Source organism: Macaca fascicularis, chromosome 1 (assembly GCF_037993035.2).
Source record: "Macaca fascicularis isolate 582-1 chromosome 1, T2T-MFA8v1.1".
Taxonomy (NCBI): domain Eukaryota; kingdom Metazoa; phylum Chordata; class Mammalia; order Primates; family Cercopithecidae; genus Macaca; species Macaca fascicularis.
This window is the reverse complement of record NC_088375.1, coordinates 161949818-161971921: the sequence shown is the minus strand read 5'-3', so window position 1 is coordinate 161971921 and position 22104 is coordinate 161949818. Positions and strand designations below refer to the sequence as shown.

Sequence of the window (22104 nt, the reverse complement as noted above, 5' to 3'; positions counted from 1 at the left end):
CATGGGGCAGGAATATAGACTATGGTAGACTTAACAAAATGGCATGTTACTCCACACAGATGACCGAGTTATCTTTCTGAATTCTTAATTTACTAAGAATAGTCCCCAAATTAGCATTACAGCTCAAATTAACCACTACAGAATATTCTAGAATATTGATTACATGGGATCCTTTGCATCATAGGTGAGAGGCAGTAATTTGTTCTAAATGAAATAGACATTTATTCTGCATCTAGATTTGCCTTTCTCTCCCTCATGTTATTTGTCAATGCTACCATCTATGGGCATATTGAAGGTTTTATATGATGAACTCCTCAAGATCATCTTAGTACAAGGAATGTGCTACAAAGTAAAATAAGTAATCAGTGATTTTATTGCCTGTAGAAGTCCTCTTCCTGACTCAGGTTGTGAGCAAGTTAAAAAACATGTAAGCTAAAGCAACACTTAATTACCATTAGAGGTCAAATTGAAGATATAACTTTAGGCTGACTAAACAAATGAGCTTGCTAATACTGAATTCTACCCAGTCCGGGACACAGAGAATTAGAGCAGGGGGAATGATCTGTCCACATATGATATAAGGCATGGAAGAGCAAAAGAGAACTGTGATTTCTATAGGTACACTGACTCTCCAGAAACACAGATTTTAGCTGCACATACACGGATATTACTCAAAATTTACAAAACTTGCCAAAGGCAGTGAAGAGAATCCTAGAGTTGCATTAATTGATGACTCTTCATAGGAAGAAACATCAGAAGTGCAGAATAATATTTTTTACTACCATTTGCTACTAATATATGAAACTTCATCTTTCATATCAAAGCTATGTTGATCCAAATTTAATAGACTGTTCTAATTACTGTAGAGAGAAGAAGTTATTCAGAGGGCTAGTTTGGAGCAGGGAGAAAAGTAATCTAGAGATGGGGTGATGATAGCTTTGAGTAAGCTAGTGTAAGCAGAGAGAGAGAAAAAAAATTGTTCCATTGGGATATATTTTAGAAATAGGATCAACAGACTAGTGATGTGGAAGAAAGATACCAAGAAGGATTTCCAATGTACTAGTACTAGGAGGATGAAAGTGACTTTTATTAATAAAATCTCAGGAGAGCACATTTGTGGTAGAATATTAAGAATTTGCCTTTGGTCATTATAATTTTAAGATATCTAAGACAACTTCAAGAAGAATCACATTCTGAAACTCAGAAAAGAAATCATATGAGGGGTCATAGTTCATGGAAATATGCATTATGGAAAAACTATGAGTGAAGTTCCAGTTTTTTTGCATCACAATTAACTTACAATAACTTGTCATAACATGTCTGAATAAAATCTAGTTTAAGGCACTCAGAAGAATAAGATATTCGTTTTAAAGGAGCCCTTTAGAACAACATGAATTCTGCTAAAATTGAAGCAAGACAAACATGAAATTTGTAGTAAAGCTTGGGTAGAAGAATGGTGAAATCACTGATGCTTTATGAAAAGTTTATGGATTGGGAGGCCGAGACGGGTGGATCACGAGGTCAGGAGATCAAGACCATCCTGGCTAACACGATGAAACCCCATCTCTACTAAAAAAATACAAAAAACTAGCTGGGCGAGGTGGTGGGCACCTGTAGTCCCAGCTACTCAGGAGGCTGAGGCAGGAGAATGGCGTAAACCCGGGAGGTGGAGCTTGCAGTGAGCTGAGATCCGGCCACTGCACCCCAGCCTGGGCGACAGAGCAAGACTCCATCTCAAAAAAAAAAAAAAAAAAAAAAAAAAAAAGAAAAGTTTATGGAGAAAATGCCCTAAAGAAACCTAAAACAATACAAGTGGATAACGCATTTTAAGAAAGAACTAGACAATATTGAAGATGAAGCCCACAGCAGCAGGCCATTCACATCAATTTACAAGGAAAAAAAATTCATCTTTTTCATGACCTCACTGAAGAGGAATGATGATTAATAGCACAAACAATAACCAACACCACAGACATCTCAGCTTGTTCAGCCTACACTGTTCTGGCTGAAAAAATAAAGTCAGGCAAACTTTCCACTTAATGGGTGCCAAAATCATTACACCCAGATTGGCTGCATACAAGAGCAGGGCTTTCAATGGAAATTTGAAGCAAGGGGGATCAAGATCCTGAACCATTTCTCCAAAAATTTGTAACAGAAGATGAAACATGGATTTGCCAGGACAATCTTGAAGACAAAACACAATCAAAGCAATGGCTATCAAGAGGTGGAAGTGGTCTAGTCAAAGCAAAAGCAAAGGTCATGTCAACAGTTTTTGGGGGGATGTTCATGGCATTTTGCTTTTTGTGTTTCTGGAGGACCAAAGAAAGATAACATCTACTGATTGTGAGAGTGTTTCGAGAAAGTTAACTAGCACTTCAAAAGAAAAGTGCCTGGAAAAGCTTTACCAGAGAGCCTTTCTTTACCACAACAATGCTCATGCTCATTTCTCTCATCAAACAAGGACAATTTTGTAATATTTTGATGGGAAATCACCAAGCATCCACCTTACAGTCCTGGTTTGGCCCCCACTGACTTCTTTTTGTTTCCTAATCTTAAAAAATCTTTAAAGAGCACTCATTTTTCTTTATTCAATAATATGAAAAGATTGCATTGACATGGTTAAATTCTCAGGAACCTTGGGTTTTTAGGGATGAACCGAATGGCTTGTATCATCACTTAGAAGTCTTAAGCCTGATGGAGCTTATGTTGAGAAAATTTATATTTCTTATTTACATTTTTTAATTCTATTTGCCAAGTACTTCTTGAAGTCTCCTCAAATATTTGGGAGATGTGAGGACTGATATAGTTCTTAAATCTTGGAAATAGAATGGCTCCTTAAGGCAGAACATCCTGAGTGAGAACAGAATTGGTCCTGGCACTGGTTCATGAGAACTTCTTCATTTATAATTTATGTTCTTGACATAATATTTATTTATTTCCATTTTATATTTATTTTGTGAGGGTTTTTTTTTCTATTTTTGTTTTTGAGACAAGGTCTCACTCTATCACTAGCTTGGAGTACAGTGTTGTGATCATGGCTCACTGCAGCCTCAAACTCCTGGGCTCAAGCAATCCTCCCACTTTGGCCTCAGAAATAGCTGGGACCACAGGCATGTGCCAGCATGACCAGCTAATTTTTAAATTTTTTTGTAGAGGCAAGGTCTCACTATGTTTCCCAGGTTGGTACTGAACTCTTGAGTTCAAGTAATTCTCCCAACTCAGCCTCCCAAAGTGCTGGGATTATAAGTGTGAGCCACTGTACTTGTCCTATTTTGATTTTAATATCAATTTATTTGAGACAAAAAATAAAAGCTCTTATTTGAAAAATGTCAAAAATTTATTTGGCCAATAAGTATATTAGACTAAAACCCTTCAGGTCATCCACTGGCCCTTTCCTTTCTCTCACACACCATATTCAATCCATCATTCAATTCTGCCAAGTCTCCTGTCATCCTCATTTCAACATCTTCACTGTTACCCTTGTCCAAACTACTATGACCTTTTCTCCAAGTAGAAGTCAGAGAGTCTTTTAGAATAGAAGTAAAATCAAGTTACTATTTTACTCAAAGTTCTAGAATGATCCCATCCCACTTAGATAAAATCTAGATTCTTTTGGAAGCCTGAAAATCGGTGCCACTCTTCCTGATTATGGCTCTGATTTCATCACCTGTGACTTTCTTCATGCCTCGCTGCATTTCAGGCACACTGGCTTTATAAGTATTTCTCTAAGTCTGTTGCTGCCTCTAGGCATTTATACTTGCAGTTCCTTCTGTCCCTAAAGCTCATCCCTCACATATGCCCAAGGCTTACTCTTCATTCCTGTTTCTGCTCAAATAACAACTTCTTAGAGACCTTTTCCATCCACCCTATCTATAACAGTGCTTGTTCTTCTCTCTCTACTATGTATACGTTTACCAGGTTTTTATGTTTTCTATATTTCTTATTAACTGGTTCCATATTTACATGTTTATCACCTCTTTCTCTCTTAGGAATATAAGCTTTGTGACATTAAGATTCTGTCTGTTTTGATCACTCTTACTTTCAGTGCTAGTATGTGTCTAACACACAGTAGGCATTCAAATATTTGTGCAGAAAAATACTATACGTATGTAAATGAATATATAGACTTTAAATTAAAGTCACTTATCTACTCAGTTAATAAATATTTATTCATCATTTACCTACAGTGTTTTCAACATGAGTTATAAAACAGAAGATTTTCAGCTTTCTTAAATCCAATGTGGGAAAAACAACTCAAAACATTCTTATTGACAAATAATTTAGTGATTTCACTAAATACTTCTCTCTAGTATTTCAGATGCTTGTCAAATCAACTGAGACAGGTTTATTTTTAATTGTTAAGAGATGAACTTCTGGGAATATGTTTTCTATTTTTCACAGATGTGTCTACATGTAGTTAAACTTACAATATTTACTATCTGTATTGGCCTGCACTTTCCTTTTGCATTAACATGAATTTCTCCTTGGGAGGGTTTTGCTCCATTGGATAATTCAGATGTTCATTAAAATACAGTGAGATTTCGCTGAATCCATTGAACACTACTTATGTTTTAATGAGCATTAATGAGCTTTGTGATTGTCCTGTGGAGCAAAACTCATATCTCATTAGGTGGATTCCCAAAATGCCTAAAGGTGAGCAGACACAGCTTTAGATATATAAGGTAATTTCATACTTAATTAGTTCCTTACTTGCCACACCACAGATACACATTCAGAACTATGGTTTGAAATGGCAAACTTGTTGTTTGCTGTGACAAGTCAATGAAATGGTAGAATTCATGGAGAGCCTTTGTGAGTATTTTAAGGCCATTCTCTATTATGTCAATAAATTGGAATGTTATGATTCAATTCTCAGAAAATAGACTATGAGGAAAAAATGTTAAATGATTCCAAACTTGAGTTGACATTGCTTGGTATTTTATATAGAATATGGCATTGGGAAATACTTACATTTATATGTTCAGATGTATGTGGCAAGGAATTTACATTTAGTATTTTTCCTTCTAATAAAAACTCTGAAAGTTGGATCTGTTATTTTCACTTTGTGAATAGGAAAACTGACATATGAAGTGTTTAAGTTACTTGCTGTATTAGTTTGCTAGGGCTATAAAAAAATACCATAGACTGTATCTCTTAAACAACAGAAATTTATTTTCTCAGTTCTAGAGGCTGGAAGTCCAAAATCAAGGTGACAGTAGGTTTGGTTGCTTTTGAGGTCCCTCTTCTTAGACTGTAGGTGGCTGCCTTTTCTCTGTCTTCCTATGACCTTCTCTCAATGAGTGAACATCCTTGCTATTTCTTCTTCTCCTTCTCCTTCTTCTTCTCCTTCTTCTATAAGCTCTTGCTCTGTCTGCCAGGCTAGAATGCAGCAGCCTTTACCTCCCAGGCTCAAACAATCCTCCCACCTCAGCTTCCCAAGTAGCTGAGAATACAGGCACATGCCACTATGTCTGGCTAATTTATTATTTTTGTAGAGATGAAGTCTCTCCATGTTGTCTAGGCTGGTCTCAAACTCCTGAGCTCAAGCAATCTTCCTCCCTCAGCCTCCTAATGTGTTGGGATTACAGGCATGAGCCACAGCACCTGACTTCTTCTTAGAAAGACACAAGTCCTATTGGATTAGGGTTATATTCTGTGACCTCATTTACCTTAAGTAACTCTTTGAAGGCCCTATCTCCAAATACAGTCACCCTCTGTAACACTAGCAGCTAAGGCTTCAATGTACAAATTTTGAGGGAATGCAATTCAGTCTATAACATTTGTCAAATTTGTACTGGTAGTACATGGCAGATTTTGATTTGAATTCATCTCTCTGACTTCAAGGTCCAGGTTCCTTTCTACATATTCTGTAGCATAAATTTGCATAGGATTTAGAGTAATGGATGTTATGCTATAAAAGACTGATATTCATATGTTCGAGGTGTCAAAAAGTAGTTCATTGTGTCATTACCACAAATAAAAACAATTTGCTTTATCTAATGGTTTTTAAGTTTTTCATTTACTTTCAATTTTTTGCTGTGTGTTATATTTTTAAAAACTTCAAACCAGAGCACACTGATAAATCCAAGTTGTTATACATAGATTATTTTTACTAAAGAAGATTAATCTTTAGTAAATTATTGAAGATCGTTGTTTTAGATTGGGTTATGTAATATGACTTCCAACACACATTTTCAAAGCTGATACTGTAGTTGCTATTATCTCTTGGAACGAATAAGAAGTAGAAAGTAGGAGTAAATCCTTTTATTTCAATGTTTATTGTAGCATGGCTGATAACATGGCAAACAGATTTTTGTAGAATTGTGCTACTCTCTTAGGGTAGGCTAATGGTGCATCTGATCTGATAAAGTAGAAAGATAGCCTCTTTCACTTTGACCTGTAGATTCTGACTGCATAGAGCCTGGATGTCATATTGTTGCACACACATGTGCTCTCACCTACTCACCAAATTAATAGTGAACATCAGTGAAATGTTTGGCAGAATTCAGGGAGTTTTGAGTTTGAATAACAACTTTCCAATCAAATATGAGGTTATGCCTATGGAATTTATCTGAAAATTGAAAATGCCTTTTATGTTTTACTGTGGCATAATAATTAAGATGGACGTTTGGACTCAGAAAACTGTGGGTTTGAATACCTGTTCTGATGCTTACCACACTGTTTCCAGCTCAGCTACATAGCCTCCCTAAGCACTGGTCAATTCATATGAATAATGAGGAAAATATCTATTTGCCTAATAGGATATGACAATTAAATCATGGCTGGGCGTGGTGGCTCACACCTGTAATCCCATCACTTTGTGAGACCGAAGTGGGCAGATTAGGAGGTCAAGAGATCAAGACCAGCCTGGCCAACATGGTGAAACCCTGTTTCTACTAAAAATACAAAAATTAGCTGGGCATGATGGTAGGCACCTGCAGTCTCAGTTACTTGGGAGGCTGAGGCAGGAGAATCGCTTGAACCCGGGAGGCAGAGGTTGCAGTGAGCTGAGATTGTGCCACTGCACTCCAGCCTGGGTGACGGAGGGAGACACCATCTAAAAAAAAAAAAAAAAAAAATTCATATGGTGTTTTTATGTCACCCAATGTGGTTTAAACATATTAAATGCCTGGCTTACTCAACGATAAAATAACTTAACCTTTATGACTATTTACAATTTAATTGTATAGTTATTTATTTAAAGTTTGTCTTTCCTTTTGGTGTAAGTTCCACAGAATTGTAGAATATGTTGTATTTTAAAATCTTTGTATAACTAATTCTGGATACATTGACATACAGAAGCCCCAGTACATATCTATTGAACAAATGAATAAATTAGTAAATTGAGTTTTATGATTTTAATGCTATGTTCAGTTATCGTTGTAAAATTGCAAATCAAATGACTTAGAAAAGAAACAAAAAGAAACTGGATGCATATTGAATACTGTAATCAGTACCACACTATTCATTATATAAGCTACAAATTTTGCTTCTCTTTAGGGCAGTCCCTGTTCATTGCTGTGTTCCCCGTTGCATCTGCCATAGAGTAGGTGACATAAAACTTGGTTAAAGTAATCCATTGGAACTGATTATGCAATTTTTGTACTAAACAAAAAAGATATTTCTAAAACGGATAAGCTAAAACATATAATATTTTGTTCAATTTATAGGTTCTTTTTGTACCTGTTGATAGCTACATCTTTGTTATTTTTGTAGGAAATATCTCAGAGATAGCTTGGCTGAAGTAATAGAGAAAAAATTTCCTATGAAGTAGAGAGAGAGAAAAGTGGGGTATTTTGTCAGTTGGTAGCATACATTTAGTGTTTTGTTGTATGAGTTTTCAAATTTCAAATTCCCAGAATTTAGAAACTTATTTACAATAACCTGTTTTTCATCTTCAAGTAGATTTGTAAAAATGATGTAACAACAGCAACAACAAAAAATAAACAGTCCAGTTTGTTGTATTCCTCAATCATCACCAGTATTTTATGCCCCCAAAGAAAATGGGAAAATGTCTTTTTCCATTACTAGACGCATATCCAGTGTCCACCACGACTAGGAAAAAAGACAACTGGTTATATATGTATATGTACTTGATGAATTGAAACAGATTATTCTGGTGTGGGAAAATATCATTTTTTGTCAAATATAAAATACTCCTATAATGGCAAAATTCCTGGGACAAATTTAGTCATTTTCCTGTACATAGATAGTAATAGAAATTATATATTTATAAAAACAGATAAATTCTTCAACAAGTTTAATTCAACTTTATAATATTAGATGTTAAATTATAGAATACCTGAAAAAGCTTTTTCTATGAAATTAGATAATATTAGGATGACTTGGGAATATTGCCATTTCAGAGTTTCTTTATACTTGATATATTTCCTCAAATACGAAAGTAATATTTCTTTGCCAAAAGTTACCCTTTCCCTTAAGAAAAAAATAGAAAACAAATGTCTACTTATTTCACATATGTATATACTTATGTGCTACAAAAATGTCACTTAAATGTGCATACATCTCTATGTTGCAACACTTTTTCAGTTCAGCTAAGGATGGGGTCCTTGTCACAAGACCATTAAAGATTAGGCTCACAGACACTTAGAAGGGTGAGAAAAATGGAATTTATTAGGGGAAAAGGAAAAAAAAAAAAAAAAAAAAAAGAAACAGGAACTCTCAGCAAAGCAACAGCCTGCTAGCTGGTTTTCCCACCTCATGGCTTGAATCCCAGATACTACACTGGATCAGGAGAGGTCAGGCTCTCCCTCTCCCGCCCTCCCCCCCACAAAGGGTGCAAACTTTCATAACACCACCCCATTCTCCAAGTACACAGGCTGGTTGGAGGTTCTCCAGTGACCCCTTTATACTTGGCTGTCTCATCTACATGTAAACTTTATAATTAAACCTCTACAATATACTCAAGATTATAATGTTTTCACCTCTGCACTGTGAGTACTATAAGACTAGAGATTACTACACTAATTATTCTTGTTCTTAAATAGTAAGATAATTACTGAAGCAATATTCTATTCAAAATGAAAATTGGATCCACCCCCTAGCACGCTTAAATTAGGTGTCTTTTTCTTTCATTTTGCAAAATGTTCTCCTTTTATCCTTTTCAAATGCATATAATAAAATTAGAAATAGAAGCTCCATTAACAGGAGAGTCCATGCTAGGTAAGAATGTCATCAATGTAGTTACTCTGCCTATGCTCCAATTCTAAAGGTATTCCTGTACAAACAATAGTTCTATTAGATACTGATTCTGCTGATTTCACCTGGCCAAACACACGAATTAGGGGAGGACAAAAAAATAGCATCAGTTAAGGTGTAAGTTATTAACACTTATTCAAAATATTGGATGAACTAAACCACAAAGGCAATTAATGTTTTGGTGAAAAAAATGTTTTGTTTTGTTTTTTTAATTAAGAGATTATTTTTCTGTACTAGAGGGTGACTCACACAATCCCAGGCATAAATGAATATTACCTACTTAGGGCCCCATTCTATGCTGAATGCATTTCAATAAAATGCCCTTAATATTTTATTTCAACTCATTTTGCTTATGTCTCCATCTGTCCTTGAAGATAGCATTACATATTACTTTTTTGGTATCACTAGTTTCAGAAAAATCATGGCACACAGAACGCATTCAACTAGTATTTTGCATTAATAAATAATCTGTGTTTTAAATGTAAGTTACTTGTTTCTGTCCCAGACAAGTGAGCACATGATTATATGAGACTTTTCAATTAGTCAACATACCAATATTGTCATCCAAAAAGACAAATTCCAAAATCTCAGTGGGGATTCTCAGTGAAGAATTTTACACTCATGCAGACACATATGTATTATATGCTTAAGCCACAGCTAAATGCCCCTCTCCCACTTCTTTCAGTACAGCCATCTAAGGTATTTGGTCCCAAGGGAACAGAGAGACCAAGAAGAGCCACAGGGGCTCCTAAACTGCCTTTAATTACTTTAGTCATGTTTCATTGGGAAGTACCAATCATAGAATGTCAATCTCACTGCAAGGGAGGTAAGGAATTATACAGCACTGAAGTAATATTCAGTGACCACACACTTTCTCTGGCAGTCTTTTTCTATAATGGTTTCAGAAATGTCTTTGCAAAGAGATTACAAGCATCAAGGGCAAAATACAGCACCTCATTTCATATATTTCCTAGTATAAGAGAATAGAAAGCGATATGTGGTAGGTACTCAACTTGCTGATATTTTGAAATTTATTTTTTGGAAACTATTATTCTTTTAACCAAACTGTAGTGGTCACTAGATAAATATCTACTTGTGTTTATCATTCCTGAAAAAAATAAGTTGGGAAATTAGAAGTTTCAAAATGGTTGTTACAACAACTATGGTGTTTCTTTGAGTAGAAGGGAGGGGTTGTTAAGATGTGGTTAAGATGTATGCATCATAATCATTTGAAGTGATTTCCAAAAGTAAGTGCTAGAGTTCCACCTCTGGAAAGTAATTTGTTTGAGATGTGCCACAGGAGAAACTTTTCCCGAAAAAAAGTTCTAACTATTGCTCAAACAACTTTTGTCTAAGAATAACTAGTAAGCCTAGTAAATTTTGCAGAATTAAACTGCTTCATAGTTTGGGAATTGCATTGACAGAACTACCAAGCTTTGGGAACACAGAAAATCATGGAAAGAAACACAATTCTCGTCAACTTATTTATGTGAAAGGCTATTTTTGATATATTTTTGATGCTTTAGGTGAATTATAATTTTGCTGTCTCGATTTGGATATTTAAAAATGAAACAACTGCATTACTGTGTTCACTTTTTCAGGACATTTCTGAGAAGCAACATTGATGTATTTTCCACATAATATTTAGGATTAAGTGCCAGAAAATATGAGCTGAGCCCATTCCTGGACATAGAGCTTTAACATGTACCCCAGACTCTTTTTTGGTTAGCTATGAACATATTAAGTTGTAATGAATGTGATGAAGGAAATAATGAATGCCACTTTTAGATCTTGCTCACAAACCAACCAACCAACCAGCAAACACACCCAGGTTCCTTGAATCATGGATTTGGAGAGATTCTCACCAAAAGTGCTTGCATTGTTCTAGTATGTGAATAAGAAGATAACTTTTATGGTCTCATGTCCTTAAGACTTTGAATTATTTTGCTATCATTAATATTAGCTATTATCTTAACTAATTTGTTATTTTTATATTATTTAGGTGATTATTAATAAATCTTATTAGTCTCAAACCATATCATTTAAAACATATGTCTATTCCTTCAAATATTCTATTCCATATCATTTAAAATCATATGTCTATTCCTTCTCAGAGGCTTTCTGGCATCAAATTTTATTAGGTTTCCATTTCTAAATTTTTCTTGGGAATTTTCTGGTATCTGAGTACGTGTTACCAAAATGACATTATATTTTTAGTTACAAATTTTATCTCAGTTTATATTTCTGGGGAATACATATATATTTATTCCCACACAATATACACACACACACATACACACACAAACACACATGTACACACATGCACACTTGCACACAACTGATTCTGTTTTTCATCACATAATTAATTAGAAAATGATCGAAGATACTATACTGCTTGTGCATGAGTCGATATGTAAGCATTTGTATCAAACAGCAATTCTTACACTTTTAAATGGGACATACATGTCAAATAAAATCCGCAGAAATCTTATGTTCCTAATGGTTGTGGCATAACTGAGATACACTGTGGGTTATGCACATTTCTATAGCTATAATTCCATCCATTTGCCTTCCTTTCAAGAAAGCATGTAAGTCAGTCTGACAGACCAATGGCCTCTGAAATGTTCTAATCCAATAAATCATTTATTTTTACATTTCTAAGTAAATTACTCAAAAGTTAGTTATCTTGATAACTAATGATTAATAACTAATTACTTACAGCACTTTTTGTAATGAGTCTCAGAAGAGGCCTGTTCCTGACTGTACCCTGGTTCCAATCATGGTTCTTCCCTCTACTAGCAAATATGGCCTATGGACCTCAGTTTTCTCAACTACAAAATATTAATAATTTCAGAGATAATCTACATAATTTACTTTTTGTAACGTCTGCTCATAGTAACCATTTAGAAAGCATTAGCTGTTGTAACAGTCAGGAATCAGTAGCAGGTAAGAAAAAGCAATAGAAATATTGTAAGCAGGAGCATATGTAACACAAGAGATTAGATGCTTACAAAATTTCATGAAGGGTTGGGAGAGCATGCTCAAATCTTGCAGAGCCACAACTCAAACTAAAACATCAAAGTTGCTGTTCACACTATGCAGCCAGGAAGGTGTGGGGCCAGGAAGCCACTACTGCATCAGATGAGTCACAAGATCAAAGGACAGTAACAGCATTTGAAGGACCTGAAGACATTACTACCCTTTAGCTGGTAGGAAATGAATCACTGGACATTCCAGAAAAACTCCAGGTCTCTACCAATCTTCTTTCAAACAGCACAAGCCAAAGTAACAAGGAACAACCCCATCTAACTCCTCATTTCCAAATCTTATACAAGTACATGGAAATGGTGAAATAGATGCAAGGGTTTGATAAATTTAGTGATTTGTTTTCCATCGTCAGTAACCCAACAATGATTGTTGGAATACATGAGTGTGAAATCACAGCTATTGTAGTTATCATTAGTGTAGACATTGGTGCTCCATGCTGTTTTCTGAAGGCTGTATCACCCCCATCATGTGCAGTATTCTCATTAGTAAACCACAGCCATGCCATGTAAGATAGCCTGCTAGGTCCTTGAGGATACAAGCATACTGAACATACAGTATTTGCCCTTAAAGGGTATATAATGATGTGATTTATAAAACAGATCTAAAGAAAGATCTCAAACAAATTTTACCAAATCTTCAGCTAAATGTATGCTTAAAAGACCATTATGCCTATCAATGGGCATCTTTTCGAAGAAAACTTGCTTAGATAATAGCCCGTTTCTTCCAACAGCTCTGGTTACCTTAAGCAGGATTTTACTGCTTAAAATTGGGCAGTTGCTTTTAAAGTCTGATGAGAGATAAATTTGAAGTTTATTGCTTGTGATTACAACTTTCAAATAATAGCATTAATAACTGTCAGTATTAAATGCAGCAACCGCCACTGATGAATGCCATAGGGATAGAAGGCTTGTTAAAAAACACTTTTAAAACCCTCCTATATTTAATTTTTTTCTAAGTCACTCTTGGTTTCCATATCTTTCTTTACTAGAGAAGTCACTATGTCTTATCCTGAGATAAAGCAAAGGAAACTAGGTTTGAAAAAAGCACCAAATATATAGCAAAAGGAGACACCAGGTTAACTTAATAGAGACATAAGCCTGACAGGCACTCACATTTGAGAGGATTTCTCTGCTCTAGGTCAATGTGCACAAATATCGTTATACAGAATGGGAATTAGCTATTGCACTGAAGAAAGAGTAGCTTTATTTCTAGGTGGATTATTTTTCTATACAGGAAAACACATTTCCTTGTTTGATAAGCATCACTATTACCACTATGATATAATCACAGTCATATCTGTGCACACAACAGAAAGATTATGTCCCTGCATTGCAGGATGAATTTGTGAATTTTGTCATGATAAGCAAGGGCCTAGATATGCAGTATCTCTCTAACAATAGAACCAATGATTTTTACCAACACAGTGATGTTGGTAAGCATAAAGGCCAGAGAGTAGAGAGCATGAGAAGGTAGTTGCTATTTCCTTCATTTTGTTGTTGTTGTTGTTGAAAATATGTAACTGGCACTAGAGGTAAAAGTGTAAATAACATTAGTTTCTCATGGTCTCTTTAGGACTGACAAGTAAATTTGTATTAATAAAGCAATGTGCATTAGTTAAATTTTGTTTAAAGACATAGAGATAAATAATAATACATTTGACTAAAGGATATAAGACCTGTGACAGAAGACATTGTAATAAGCTTCAAATACAAATATTAAACATCCTCAGGAGATAAGTTAATCATTTTTCTAATGGAAAGACAAAGAAAACTTCATGAATGGGAACTAGAAGAAAGGTATCTGAAGGCCAAACAGAGAATTCTGAATAACGATAGTAGACTGAACCAGTAATTCATCTCTGCTACCTCCCAAACACCTATTAAAATCAGGATGTTTTTTAAAGAAATAAATTAAACATACAGTCTCAGGGAAAATAGGAAAAGAGACCACAGCAACAAAATCTTGTATGTTGGAAAGCAGATGGATGGGTTATAAATCACTTAGCCAAACCAAGAACACTCCATCTTAAAGTAACAGAGCGGAAAGTTGAGAGGCAAGCCTGATTTATACTGGAGATGCCCTCAAAGATGAAAAAACTATCTGCACAAGATACTTTTGAAAGGAGGATAAAGATGGAGCTAAAATCAGAAGAAATGGTAGGAAGTCAGAGAATCACTTAGGACCTAAAAACACAGAGATCAAGATGACAAATATCTGAGGAAACCAACCGCTTCAAAAAATCTTAATAAATGAGAAAGGGAGTATCATCAGGTGCACCAGACAGTCAAATATGGACAAAAGTTTTTGAATTAGCATAATATACATGGAAAGTCAAGGAAAGTTATTAAAGAAAAACAAGTAATAAAAGAGATCAATTATACAATTTAAGAATGAAAACATACAAGTTTACACTTAAAAAATGAAAATATTTTGGAAAAATAACATAACAAATTCATGTATTTTAAGATCAATTTGAGTAATTCTCCAAGAAGAAAGCAGGGAGGAATACAGAAATAAGTAAATAATTTTAAAAGTTAAAAGATATGAAAGGAATAAAAGCACTGTCATGCGTGTCCGTGTGAAGAGACCACCAAACAGGCTTTGTGTGAGCAACATGGCTGTTTATTTCACCTGGGTGCAGGCGGGCTGAGTCAGCAAAGGGAGATAAATAAGTGTGGGACCATTTTATAGGATTTGGGTAGGTAAAGGAAAATTACAGTCAAAGGGGGGTTGTTCTCTGGTGGGCAGGAGTGGGGGTAACAAGGTGCTCAGTGGGGGAGCTTTTTGAGCCAGGAAAAGGAATTTCACAAGATAATGTCATTGCTTAAGGCAAGGACCGGCCATTTTCACTTCTTTTGTGGTGGAATGTCATCAGTTAAGGCGAGGCAGGGCATTTGCACTTCTTTTGTGATTCTTCAGTTACTTCAGGCCATCTGGGCGTATATACAGGCAAGTCACAGGGGATGTGATGGCTTGGCTTGGGCTCAGAGGCCTGACATTCCTGCCTTCTTATATTAATAAGAAAAATAAAACAAACCAGTGTGAAGTGTTGGGGCAGCGAAAATTTTTTGGGGGGGTGGTACGGAGAGAGAATGGGCGATGTTTCTCACGGCTGCTTTAAGCGGGATTAGGGGCGGTGTGGGAACCTAGAGTGGGAGAGATTAAGCTGAAGGAAGATTTTGTGGTAAGGGGTGATATTGTGGGGTCGTTAGAAGAAACATTTGTCGTATAGAATGATTGGTGATGGCCTGGATACGGTTTTGGATGAATAGAAAAACTAAACGGAAGACACAAGGTAAGACGAGAAAAAAACAGGTATTGAAGGACTAAGAATTGGGAGGACCTAGGACATCTAATTAGAGAGTGCCCAAGGAGGTTCAGCATAGCCTTGCCGGCAAAGATTATTTATTTACTTTAAGAGGGAATTTAGAGTGGCAGTTTGGGATAGCACTAGGAGAAATCAGCTGTGATGGCTTGGAGAAACGGTGTAAACCGGCAGTGTAAACTCGAGCAGGGCATTTATGAGTAGTTGAGAACAGTGAATAGGAGTATGACTAGACAGAAGACCGTAGGGATGAAAGTTTTTTGGGGTGCAGTCTAAGTTGGGCTGGTGTCTGGAAGGAGACTGGGACCTAATAAAAAGGAGTGTCCACACAGGATCTCAAATGGGCTGGAACCTGTAGCATTCCAAGGACAGGCCTGAATTCTGAGAAAGGAAAGTGGTAAAAGTATTGTCTAGTCCTTTTTAAGTTGGTGACTGAGCTTGATGAGGTGTGTTTTTAAAAGGCTATTAGTCCATTCTACCTTTCTGAAGATTGAGGACAGTAAAGGATATAAAGTTTATACTGAATACCAAGAGCCTGAGAAACTGCTTGGGTGATTTGACTATTAAAGTCTGGTCTGTTATCAGACTGTATAGAGGTAGGAAGGCCAAACCAAGGAATTATGTCTAAAATGACCACCGTGGCCTTCTCAGACCCTGTGGGAAAGGCCTCTACCCATCCAGTGAAAGTGTCTACCCAGACTAAGATATTTTAGTTTTCTGACTCGGAGCATGTGAGTAAAGTCATTTGCCAGTCCTGGGCAGGGGCAAATCCTTGAGCTTGATGTGTAGGAAAGGGAGGGGGGCTGAACAATACCCAAGGGATAGTAGAATAGCAGATGGAGCACTGAGAAGTGATCTCCTTGAGGAGATGGAGAGGCGAGGGCGGAAAGGAAATGAGAGGAGTGATCTCCTCCAGGAGATGGACGGAAAGGAAACGAGAGGTTCTAAGAGACGGGCTAGCGGCTTGTAACCTACATGGAAGAGGTTATGAAATGACGACAGAATAGAATGGGCCTGTGAGACTGGAAGGAGATAATTTCCTTGGTCTAAGAACTGTTTGCCTTGTGTGGGAAGAGATTAATAGGTGGAAGCTTCAGCCGGGGAGTAGGTGGGAGTGGCCGATGTGAAGGAGGAAAACTGCCGTAAGGGATAGAAGTTGGAATGCTAGCTGCTTTTTTAGCTAATTTATCAGCATAAGCATTGTTCTGAGCGATGGTTGGGGGAGGAAAATAGATTTTGGAAGTTATGAGAACTGTAGAGAGTTGAGCATAGTTTGTGATTTTTAGGGCCTTTAACAGTATTAAAGCAGTGGCAGCCGCTGCACGCAGACATGAGGGCTAGGCTAAAACAGTAAGGGCAAGTTGATTGGACAGAAAGGCTGCAGGACGCGGTCCTGGCTCTTGTGTAAGAATTCTGTCCACACTAACCATGCCTAGGAAGGAAAGGAGTTGTTTTATAGAAGGGATTGGGGTGTGGGAGATTAGCCGGACATGATCAGCAGGGAGAGCACGTGTGTTTTTATACAAGAATTATGCGGAGATAGGTAACAGATGAGGAAGAAATTTGGGCTTGACTGAAGTAATGGGGGCTGTCCCGTGAGGCCTTACAGCAGTACAGCCCAGGTAATTTGCTGAGCCTGATGGGTGTCAGGGTCAGTCTAAATGAAAGCAAAAGAGAGGCTGGGATGAAGGGTGTAAAGGAATAGTAAAGTATGTTTGAGATCCAGAACAGAATAATGGGTTTTGGAGGGAGGTATTGAAGATAGGAAAGTATATGGGTTTGGCACCATGGGGTGGATAGACAATTTGGTTGATAAAGTGCAGGTCTTGAACTAACCTGTAAGACTTGTCTGGTTTTAGGACAGGTAAAATGGGAGAATTGTAAGGGGAGTTTACAGGCTTTAAAAGGCCATGCTGTAGCAGGTTAGTGATAACAGGCTTTAATCCTTTTAAAGCGTGCTGTGGGATGGGATATTGGAGTTGAGCAGGGTAAGGGTGATTAGGTTTTAATGAGATGGTAAGGGGCGCATGGTCACCAAGGAGAGGTATCTTATACTTGTGGGTTAAGGTGGGGAGGGGTGCAAGAGGAAGACACAAAGGAGGCTTTGAACTGGGGGAAAAGGCAGCAATGAGGTGTGGCTGTAGCCTAGGAATAGTCAGGGAAGCAGATAATTTAGTTAAAATGTCTTGGCCTAATAAGGGAACTGGGCAGGTAGGGATAACTAAAAAGGAATGTTGTCCAAATTGGCACCAGAGTTGGGCAGTTTTAAGAGGTTTAGAAGCCTGGCCGTCAATACCCACAACAGTTATGGAGGCAAGAGAAACAGGCCCTTGAAAAGAAGGTGATGTGGAGTGGGTAGCCTCCATATTGATTAAGAAGGCGACGGACTTATCCTCCACTGTAAGAGTTACTCAAAGCATCTGTGATGGTCCAGGAGGCTTCTGAGGCGATGGGGCAGCGTCAGTCTTCAGCCGCTAAGCTGAGAAGGTCTGGAAAAGAGTCAGTCAGACAGCCTTGGGCCAGAGCTCCAGGGGCTCTTGGAGTGGCTGCCAGGTGAGTAGGACAGTCTGATTTCCATTGGGGTCCCGCACAGATGGGACATGGCTTAGGAGGAATCCGAGGCTGCGGGCATTCCTTGGCCCAATGGCCAGATTTCCGGCCCTTGTAGCAAGCTCCTGGGGGAGGAGGTGCTGGAGGAACCCCTGGCAGCTGCAGTGCAGGTGTTTGGAGTTGTGTGCTGGAGATGTGGCTGGGGTTTGTCTCACAGTGGAGGCAAGAAATTGCAACTCAGAAATAAGTTGCTACTTGACTGCCTCTACTCTTTTATTGTACACCTTGAAGGCGAGGTTCATTAAGTCCTGTTGTGGGGTTTGAGGGCCGGAATTTAATTTTTGGGATTTTATTTAACATCAAGAGCAGATTGGGTAATAAAACGAAATGTATGTTGAGAATAAGACTGCCTTCTGACCTTTCAGGGTCTAGGGCTGAAAAGCGTCTCGGGGTTGCTGCTAAACAGGCCATGAACTGGGCTGGGTTTTTCATATTTGATGAAAAAGAGCCTAAATGCTAACTGATTTGGGAGTGGTCGAATAAAGAAAAAGGAACATTAACCTTGACTATGCCTTTAGCTCTAGCCACTTTTTTAAGAGGAAATCGCTGGACAGGTTGGGGAGGGCTAGTCTCAGAACAAAACTGTAAGTTGGGGAGGGCTAGTCTCAGAACAAAACTGTAAGCCAGACCGGGTGTGAGGAGGGGAGGTAATAACAGGATTATAGGGTGGGGGAGCAAAGACTGAGGAAAAATTGGGACCTGGCTCGGCCTTGCGAGGAGGGTAGATAGAGGTCCGATGGGTCTGTAGAAAACGAAGATTAGAAAGACTCAGTGACGCTTGGGGTTGGGACTGAGGGGACAGGCGGGAGGGAAAGAAGGAAGATTTGGGACGAGTTGCATTGGGAACAGAGACTAGGGAGGGACTGATGTGTAAAAGAATGCCTGGACGTCAGGCACTTCAGACCGTTTACCCATTTTACGACAAGAATTATTAAATCTTGTAGGATGGAAAAATCGAAAGTGCTATTTTCTGGCTATTTGGAATTACTGTCGAGTTTGTATTGGGGTCAAGCGGCATTGTAGAAGAAAATAAGGTATTTAGGTTTTAGATCAGGTGTGAGTTGAAGAGGTTTTAAGTTCTTGAGAACACAGGCTATGGAGAAGACGGAAGAATGGAGGGTGGAAGGTTGCCCATGGTGAAGGAGGCAAGCCCAGAGAAAACAGAGAGTAGAGACACAGAGAGAAGGAGTTTGGGGGTTCTCCCCCTCCAGAAAAGCAGGAAAGGGGTGGGGGAGAAGAAATAAGGTATTGGGGCACAAAAATAAGAGATCGGGGCACAAAAATATGAGGGGGCACAAAAGTAAGAGGTCGAGGTTCTTGCCCCTCCCCCACAAAATCACAGAAGGGGTAGAGACAGGGAGAGAAGGGGTCGGGGTGCTTGCCCCTCCCCCAGAAAAGCGGGGCTTGGCACTAAAGGTGAAGGACCAAGGCAGGCGTCCCTGCAGCGTGGTTAGACACCTCTGTGAGTAAACAGAGAGGTGTCCCCTCAATGATTAAACACCAAGGGAAGACTGCCTTCCCCAGTCCGTGACCGGCGCCGGGGTTTTGGGTCCATGGATAAAACGTGTCCCCTTTGTCTCTACCAAAAAATGAAATGAATTGAAATTAAGAGAAGGGAGAAATTGAAGAGTGGCACCAAGATTGAAAGGAGAAAGAGGTTGAGGGATAGTGAGAGAGGTTGGAGAAGAGAGTAACAAAGGGGCCGCTTACCCGATTTAAAATTAGTGAGATGTTCCTTGGGCTGGTGGGTCTGAGGACCAGAGGTCGTAGGTGGATCTTTCTTAGGGAGCAAAGAGCAGGAGGACAGCGGATTGATCTCCCAAGGGAGGTCCCCTGATCCGAGTCACGGCACCAAAATGTCATGCGCGTCCATGTGAAGAGACCACCAAACAGGCTTTGTGTGAGCAACATGGCTGTTTATTTCATCTGAGTGCAGGCGGGCTGAGTCTGAAAAGAGAGTCAGCAAAGGGAGATGAGTGTGGGGCCATTTTATAGGATTTGGGTAGGTAAAGGAAAATTACAGTCAAAGGGGGGTTGTTCTCTGGCGGGCAGGGGTGGGGGTAACAAGGTGCTCAGTGGGGGAGCTTTTTGAGCCAGGAAAAGGAATTTCACAAGATAATATCGTCGCTCAAGGCAAGGACTGGCCATTTTCACTTATTTTGTGGTGAATGTCATCAGTTAAGGCGAGGCAGGGCATTTGCACTTCTTTTGTGATTCTTCAGTTACTTCAGGCCATCTGGGCATATATGTGCAAGTCACAGGGGATGTGATGACTTGGCTTGGGCTCAGAGGATTGATAAGCACCATCAGGAGTCCCAATAAAGGGAAAATGTTAATGTAAAGAATTAATTATTTAAAGAAATAATAGAGATAAATTTATCAGAATGAGAAGAAGATGAAATACATCAGACTGAAAGGGTGCCTGGAGAACTATTTAAAAAACAGAAAAAACAGAGAAAACAGAGTTTTTAGAGAAAAAGAGGACATCACTTACAAAATAATTAGTATTTGACTAACAGCAAATGCGTCAAGAGCAATATTTAGATACAAGAAACAAAGGAGTAGACTTTTTAACATATTGAAGAAAAATAACTGAGTCTAGCTTTTATAACTAGCAAAAAACACCAAAACAGCAGTCCCGTAATATTCTTGACTTAAAATACCTCAGAAGCTTAGGCACACAGAAATCCCACAACAAGGCTTTTGAAAACTGTACTGTGCCAGGCACAGTCTTTACTCCTGTAATCCCAGCACTTTCGGAGGCCAAAGTGTGAGGATTGCTTGGGACCAAACTTCAAGATCAGCCTGGGCAACATAATGAGACCTCATCTCTACAAAAATATAAAAAATTATCTGGGTGTGGTGGTGTATGCCTGTAGAATTCCAGCTATTCGGGAGGCTGAGGCACAAAAAATCAATTGAGCCTGGAATGTCAAGGTTGCAATGAGCCATGATTGCACCACTGTATTCAGCCTGACCAACAGACTGAGACCTTGTCTCAATAATAATAATAATAATAATAATAATAATAGAAAATTACTTAAAAAATACAAAAGATGTGTAAGATACATGTGAGTTAAATATAATAAAATATAAAATTTGTTACTGTCAGCAAAAAGAGTCACAATCTGTAAAGTATTTGAAGAGATTAATTCTGAGCCAAATATGAGACCAGTGACCTCTGACACAACCCCAGGAAGTCCTAAGAATATGTTGCTAAGGTGCTTGGGCTACAGCTTGGTTTTATGTATTTTAGAAGACATAAGATGTCAATCAGTACACATAAGGTGTACATTGGTTCCATCCAGAAAGTGGGACAACTGCGAGCAGGGGGCAGGGCGTTCCAGGTCATAGGTGGATTCAAAGATTTTCTAATTAGCAAGTGGTTGGAAGAGTTATTATTTGAAGACATAATGGAAGAGAATATCTGAGTTAAGATTGGGGATTGTGGAGACCCAGGTTCTTATTATGCAGATGACGCTTCCAGGAAGCAGGCTTCAGAGACAATTGATTGTAAATGTTTCTTATAAGACACGAAAAGGTGCCAGACTCTTAGTTAATTCTCTGCTGGCTCAGGGAAAATACCTGGAAAGGGAAGGGGATTCCGAACAGAATGTAGATTTTGCCCACAAGAGACAGCTTTAAAGGGCTACTTCAAAATATGTCAAAAAATATATTTTGGGAGAAAAATAATTCAATTTTATTCAGGGCCTGCTATATGTCATGTGATGCTATGCTAGAATCAGGTTGGAATTTGGTGTCTTATTGATACAAAGAGTCTGTATCTCAGTCTTCTCTGTTTTAATGTTGATGTTAATACTGGTCAGTTGTGCATGAATTTCAATGGGAGGAGGGTATAATGAGGCATTTCTGACTTTTCTGTCCTATCATGGCCTGAACTA

The 22104-nt window shown here is 38.2% G+C and overlaps 2 long non-coding RNA genes across 8 annotated transcripts in view; one reads left to right on the top strand and one right to left on the bottom strand.

Moving 5' to 3' along the window:
* Positions 1 to 22104, top strand: part of LOC107127201 (uncharacterized) — a 513156-nt gene that overhangs the window by 410754 nt on the left and 80298 nt on the right. The window contains exon 1 of one of the 7 annotated variants that reach the window (XR_012418774.1): positions 14939 to 15562. The exons of 5 other annotated variants lie outside the window; for them this stretch is intronic. This is a non-coding gene — a long non-coding RNA (uncharacterized lncRNA). Of the gene's footprint in view, positions 1 to 14938; positions 15563 to 17698; positions 18146 to 22104 lie in introns of those variants that run through there. One more of the 7 variants, XR_012418771.1, reaches the window with a different exon arrangement.
* On the bottom strand, positions 5151 to 20652 carry LOC135964980 (uncharacterized). The gene is made up of 2 exons (XR_010577719.1): positions 19913 to 20652; positions 5151 to 7057 (listed from the first exon to the last, which is right to left on the bottom strand). It is a non-coding gene; the product is annotated as an uncharacterized lncRNA (long non-coding RNA).